Source organism: Procambarus clarkii, chromosome 23, assembly GCF_040958095.1.
Source record: "Procambarus clarkii isolate CNS0578487 chromosome 23, FALCON_Pclarkii_2.0, whole genome shotgun sequence".
NCBI lineage: Eukaryota > Metazoa > Arthropoda > Malacostraca > Decapoda > Cambaridae > Procambarus > Procambarus clarkii.
Genome location: NC_091172.1, coordinates 23,180,338 through 23,188,118, shown reverse-complemented (window position 1 = coordinate 23,188,118; position 7,781 = coordinate 23,180,338).

Sequence of the window (7,781 nt, the reverse complement as noted above, 5' to 3'; positions counted from 1 at the left end):
TTCTGAGCAGGAGGAGCAGCGCCGGTCTGGGCTGGTCCTGTGTTGGGCCAAGTTACCGACAGTTCCACTATCATCATTCCCGGTGATGTCTTTGTCTCGACTAATACTTGCCAATGACAACACTGCTCATTGGTTTTCAAAATACAGGGATAAACCTTGAAGGTGGTGACTGTGAGGATAATATTAATTATACTATATGCGACATATATCACATCAGCGTTCACATCTGTACAATGTTAGCAGATGTTGCAAGGGTTTAGAGTTCCGTGTTCAGGGGAATGCCAGCACATGTGAGAGTGCGCCTCTGATCATTATGAGGCCGTGTGGCCTACCTAGTTACACTTCTGCGATACCATGCTGCAACACACGGTTTGGTCAAGCCCAGCAACATCTGGAAATGTTGCTGGGGAGACTACCGCAGCTCAGTGTCCCTCCACTGGGAGGGACCAGTGACCTGGTGGAGTGATGGACCAACAGTCAGGGGCTGGTAGCCTCGGCCACACTGGTGACGGCTGTCATGGCGCCTCGCCCTCCACACAGTAGCATGTAACATGAACTTGTGTTTAAGGGAGTCTTAAATCACTGCCGGCTCTCAATATGCACTCTACCATATTTATTGCTAACAGCATTACCGCCTGCAGTTTTTTGTATATAATTATTTTACAAAACACCAATAAAATTTAATTAAAATGTGTAAATATTTTTTACAACCCATGGTAAATCTTATTGCAATATGAGGGGGATAATTGTTGTGTTAACTTTCCCCCACTGTAGGCCTAATATTGCTAACATACCACCACATAGCCTTAACATTGTTAACTACCTGCTATAGTAGGCCTAAATATCAATTTTGTTAACCAGTGTTAACATTGCAGGCATGATGTATGCTTGCTGTGTGACAGCTATTGTGTTTCTCATCACTGAACTATAGCATAATGTATTCTGTCGCAAGCAACGAAATATGAACTTAAAATTCTTACAGTAACCATTATCCCAATGGCCTCTGTTAGTTGACCAGCGTTACTTACCATTAGGTCAGTCAACTGCTATAGAGTCAGTCAACTGCTATAGAATCAGTCAACTGCTATAGAATCAGTCAACTGCTATAGTAACCAGTGATACCCTCTGGGTGACAGTGTATTTCTCTCAAATAAAATAACGTGTTTTGTCCACGGTAAAGACCAGTGTTGAGGCTTCTCATGATCGGTGTTTCACCCACCGACAGCCGCCCGACCTCCGCCCACTTGGCTCACAACCAGCTGGACCCGGATTCGATTCCTGGGTAGGGTGAACGATCGGGTACGTTGCCTAGACATCCAATGCCTCTATAGCAGTAAGTAGATACCTTGGTGCTAGGAGGCTGTTGTGGGTTGCTTTCTGGAGAAAGTTAGTCATTGGCTAATGTGATCTCGATAAACCAAACAGGCTTCCTGTTCCTGATAATGAGAATCTATAATGGATATTATGGATACATCACGGATCACTCGATAAAATTCATATATTTAGAATATAGCTATTGTTGTATGCATGATTATAGATGTAGATAATGGGCATCATTCAACAGATATAACAACTATGAATATACTTTGTCCATTACTATTGCTGAACTCTGTGTCAATAAATGTGGTCAATATTTAACTGTAGGAACCTTCAAATGAACACCAGAATATGAATCCCGATGTACGTAGTCCTGCTTCTTGCCTTAAGACGGTAATTACAGCTGTCCTGTGATGGTCAGGTTCGCTTCACTTTGAAGTGACTTCAGTACCCCCTACAACACGGCGGAGTTAAGAGAAAACGGCAGAGGAGACGGAACCGACCAGCGACAGATTTTTTTTTTTTTTAATTTTGCCCCGAGGGGGGACTTTATTGGGCAGCGCCACTCATGCTGTGAGTGGACACACCGCCATAGTGACATGTACAACACTCCACATGTACGACAGGAAGAAAACCCGCTGGGTTGTTCATCCTGTCACTTCTCATCCTGTTACATCAAGCTGTCATTGTAATCAATCAGAGCTTTAATATAACAATGTGCTTTAATATACTTACTAAGCTCTCTCATCTCATTTTTCTCTTGCAATGTATCTTTATCATTTATCAATTCTGATAGAAATTACCTACTTAAAATTATCTACTAGATTAAGGACCTGCCCGAAACGCTGCGCGTACTAGTGGCTTTACAAGAATGTAAATACTGTACTATCCAGTGTATTCTCACAAACCCAATGTACTTCTTGTATATATATAAATAAAATAAATAAAATAAAAATAAAATAAAAACTTGTACCCAGACACAACTGGGACTTGCTTAACTGTCTCAAGTGAACAGCTCCTCAAATTAGAAGATTAACATCTGTCAACCCTTAAAATCTTACGTTATCTGGCGGGTGCAAAATGGGGGAATTTTTTAAGAACAATATCAATATTTCACAAATAATGTTTTCCAGCGACAGATGAACAAGCAGAGACCCACAGGAGACCAAACACTCTCTCACACCCTCCTTGGGTTTGTACAGTTGTAGAATATATATATATATATATATATATATATATATATATATATATATATATATATATATATATATATATATATATATATATATATATATATATATATTTATATATATATATATATAGTTCAGAGACTTGTGTTTACCTAATCCTTGTCTGGTGGCAAGTAGGGCATTAAAGTGGTAACTCCGGAGTCGATTCCACACCAGTGTTTTCCCCAGACACGGTGTAAACAAACAATGGCGCCCGCATTCAAGCTACCAGCATATCTTCCGTCTGTCCCAGAGGCGTAGTTTGTACAGGTAGGAGCCTGCTTTGACGCTTACAAGGTAACCAACGACGCAGAGCAATATGCACTCACTGTGACGGCATTGCCTCCTAACACCATTCAGGGGTACGAGCTGTGGCTATAACACCTCCAACCACACAGATTCGCCGCTCTGAAGACCCCTACTCGTTGTTGTTGTTTAAGATTCGCTACTTGGAACAAAAGTTCCAAGTAGCACGGGCTATGGTGAGCCCGTAGTGGACTTACCTGGCACAGGAGTGGAGCTGTAACTGGCCTCTACTATGTTGTTGTTGTTTTAGATTTAGCTAGTCAGAACGAAGTGTCCATGTAGCACGAGCTATGGTGAGCCCGTAAACTAACCTCTACTCGCTGCTGCCAAGGTATGTAGAAGCCGCCAGAGTGACCTGCTCCTCACCAATAGTAGCTATTGCAGCCTCATGGATCGAACACCATCCCAAATTCTTCAGCAAATGCAGCTCTTGCTACGGCCGGCGAGTGGAGCAAGTGACAATGACCAGCTCCGGATTCTGTTCTTTCAACGATTGCCCTTACACATTCGCATGCTACTCCTTGCCCAGAGCGACGATGTGATGCCAGAGAGCTTGGCGAAAATTGCAGACCGAATCCATAGTGCACCAGGAAATTTACTTTGGATAGGAAATACCCTTGCCTCTGACCACTCAACAGTGACGACCCAAATGAACAGCCAACACCTCAGTGCTATTCAGAGCCGCCAACATTCCCAGTGCAAGTCCCGCAGCCTGTCCTTGACGGCTGACTCCATACTTGCTACTTTCATCGCAGGTATGAGGCTAGAGCTCGGAACTGCCGCCAACCATGTGCCTATTCGGGAAACGGCTCCGGTGGAGTCTGTTAACGACTTGCAAACCCCGCCGCTTTGGATGAGGCACTTTTCTATATGGTCGATCCCGGCGCTATTACCTGGTTGACACAGGTACTTCAGTTTCTGTTCTCCCTCCTCCGGCGCACAAGCCACCTCGCACTCCACACCACGATATGGTTGCTGCCAACGGTTCTGTCGTACCTACCTACGGAGATAATGTGGTCACTCTTGATTTTGCTGACTTCGGTCGCTTCACATGGACGTTCCGCGTTGTTGAAGTTAATATGCCTATACTGGGTGCAACACAACCTCTTGGTGGATGTGACGTGTAGTGGGCTCCAGCGGGTAAGTACAGAGCAACGGCTACTCGCTATAGCCTTGCCCCGCATAACTCTCCTGACCTGCAGAACCTGCTGGAGGAATTTAAGGACATCACCAAGCCACAGCCGCCAAATGCTAAGGTTAAGTACACTCTCACCCATCATATTCGTAACTCAGGCCCACCAACCTACGCGCGACCGCGCCGACTGCCGCCAGAGCGTGTCCAGGTGGCCAAGGACGAATTTCACAACCTGTTAGCTACTGGGATTGTCCGTCGCTCTGACAACGCCTGGGCATCTCCACTGCATATGGTGCCGAAGACAACTCCAGGAGAATGGCGTCCTTGTGGGGACTACAGGGTGTTGAATGTCCTGCCAGACCGTTACCAAATCCCACACATTCAGGACTTCTCTTGCATGTTACATGGGGCAATAACATTCTCGAAAGTAGATTTGGTGCGAGCATTTCACCAAATCCCAGTGGAGTCAGTGGACATCCCCAAAACTGCAATTACAACACCTTTTGGCTTGTTTGAATTTATCAGGATGCTGTTTGGTTTTCGTAATGCAGCTCAGACATTCCAATGCTTCATTGATCAGATCATCAGAGACCTATACTCTTCTGCTATGTCTACACTGATGACCTCCTAATAGTGAGTCGCTCTCCGGCTGACCATCAGAAGCATCTTAATATACTTTATACTCGCCTCCGCGACTATGGCCTGCAGATTAATCTAGAGATGTGCATTATCAAGGTTTCCGAGCTCAATTTCTTGGGACACAAAGTGTCCCCTACAGGTATTCTGCCATTGGAGGAGAAGATCGAGGCTATCGGAGATTTTTCGACACCCACCACAATTAAGAAGCTTCAATAATTCCTGGGTGTGGCTAATTTTTACCATAGGTTTATCCCACACTGTTCTGACATCCTGAAACCTTTATATGACCTGTGTGGGGTAAGCAGACGTCCAAAGTACCCCTGCCATGGTCACCAGAGTCAGAGGTGGCGTTCACCAACCTTAAGCAGGAGTTAGCTCAACTTACTCTCCTCGCCCATCCAGTATTCAATGCGCCAACTAGCTTCTCAACGGATGCCTCCAACACTGCTATAGGAGAGGTACTCTATCAATTTATCGACGATGCCTGGCGATCTATTGCTTTCTTTTCAGCAAGCTTAACGCCGGCAGAGACAAAATACAGCACATTTGACAGGGAACTCCTTGCTATATATGCAGTCATTCAACACTTCAGGCATTTTCTCGAGGGACGTGACTTTCACGTCCTCACCGACCACAAACCACTGGCTGCTGCCCTGGCAGCAAAGGGAGATTCCCACACGCCGCGAGTCACTCTACATTTGAGCTATTTATCCCAGTTTACGACTGACATCAGGCACGTGAAAAGGATTGAGAATGTCGCCGATGCCCTCTCTCGACCTGGCTTGTGTGCACTTTTCCCGAGACGACCCACATAGACTACGCAGAAATTAGTAGAGACCAGCAACATGACCAGGAACTCCTACAATTGCGCACTTCTTCCTCAGCACTTCGGCTCGTCGACGTACCTGTGCTTAATTCCGAGGATACTATCACATGTGACACGTCTCTCATTGGAGTTCTATGGCCATATATTCCAAAGACCCTTCGGCGGAGGATCTTCACGGCTCTCCATTCCTTGGCTCATCATGGCATCCGAGCTGCACTACGTCTCCTGACCAAACAGATGGTATGGCCAGGAATTAACACGGATGTTCGAAATTGGGCGCGCAACTGTCTCCAGTGTCAGCAATCCAAGATACATCGACACACACAGACGCCTCTTCAAAACTTTCAATTACCATCGGCCAGATTTGAAGTAGTGCATGTGGATATCGTCGGTCTATTTCCTCGATCTAGAGGATGCTCGTACCTACTCATGTGTGTCGACCGCTTCTCCAAATGGCATGAGGCAGTTCCTATGGCGGAAATGACAGCTGAGTCTGTAGTTCGGGCTTTCCTTCATGGGTGGGTCTTCCGTTTTGGAGCCCCTGCAATGATTGTCACAGACCAGGATCGACAATTTGAATCACACTTGTGGAGGGAACTCATGCGGTTTCTTGGTGCCAAACACAACCCAACTGTGGCCTACCATCCTCAGGCTAACGGGATGGTTGAACGGTTTCACCGCCAACTGAAGGCGGCTCTAAGGGCACAACCAGACCCGACTTCATGGATCAACAACCATCCTTTGGTATTCCTCGACATCTGTTCGGCAACTAAAGAGGGCAGTGGGTTCTCAGCCTTGTGTATGGTTCCGATCTCCGCCTTCCTGGTGATCTGATCATCCAACACCATACAATGAGCTGATGGACACGTCAATCTTCATGGAACGGCTTCGGAGGGCAATGTCGCAGATTTGCCCTTCACGGATTCGGACGTTCTCTGTGCTAGCCATGTGATTCTAAGAGACTCACATTCACGCGGGAGACATCTCCCGTCATGCAGGGTGCATTCCCACCTCCACTGATCTCCAGTATCAGCTCTTGATACTGGTAATGGCTCAAAAGGGCCACCACTTACGGGCTAGTCATGCCCGTGTCACCTTTTGGGTGGCTTAATCTTCATCAATCTTCATCGGCGGAGTCGAGAGAAAACGGCAGAGGAAAGGCAAACCGACCAGTGAGAGATGAACAAGCAGAGAACCTCGAGGAGCTCTCTCATACTCTCTTGGATTTGTATAGTTGTAGAATATATATGTGTGGATCAGAGACGTGTTTACTTAAACCCTTGTATGGTCACTGATGGTTGAGTAGTTAAGGTCTCCTGTACACCAGTTGCATAGTGCTCCTGGCAGTATGGGTTCGAGTCATTTCTGGGGTATGGACGTTTTCAGTATATATATAAATAGTATATATATATACTGACAATGTCAGACCACGGAGGAAAAATGAAACAGGAAATTTCCTTAAGTACTTCGTATATTAAATACATCTTCAGAAGGTGATATACACACATATATATATGTGTGTATACATATATATATTGTGATATATATACATCTTCAGAAGGTGATATACACACACATATATATATATATATATATATATATAATATTATATATATATATATATATATATATATATATATATATATATAAACACATAACAAGCAATCAACATATTATGGGGACAATCTGAGTGATAAATATATGCACTTCTTCCTTTACTCATGCAGTATGTTACCAGACGTACACACAAATACTTGTATGACCAGGGTACACACACCATTTGCAGTAGACATGCCCAGAAGTGACATTCAGACAATTCAACAAAGGTTACAATCTTGGTACAAAATTCCTATTCTCTCCAAGAATATCCTCAATCATTCCTTTGTGACACATCCAGGCTGTTTGTCCAGGAACAGTCCTTATCTCAGTGTTTCTATAGCACATTAATCAACGGACAATCAAGAACATAATGGGTGAGGGTGTGAGATCTTAAACATATACCACATAGTTTATACTTGGTGTCATTATCATTAACACCTGTTCCATATTCTCAGTAATATTTGTACCCAAGCCTGAGCACTGATAAGCTTTAAATTATTTGGTGTACCGTGCAATACACTAGTTCACTTAGCTGTATGATACTGTGTAATTTTGTGCGTTGTGTGAAACTATAAACACAACAGGCAATATACACGTTTTATTAAATTTCATATTAATAATAAAACATTTGCAACTGCAAGTTGCATGGAATTGTTGTATCTACAGTTGCTAAAAGTTAGCAACTGCGAGTTGCAACCTATGGTGTGCATGTGCAGTGATACCTGTTAAG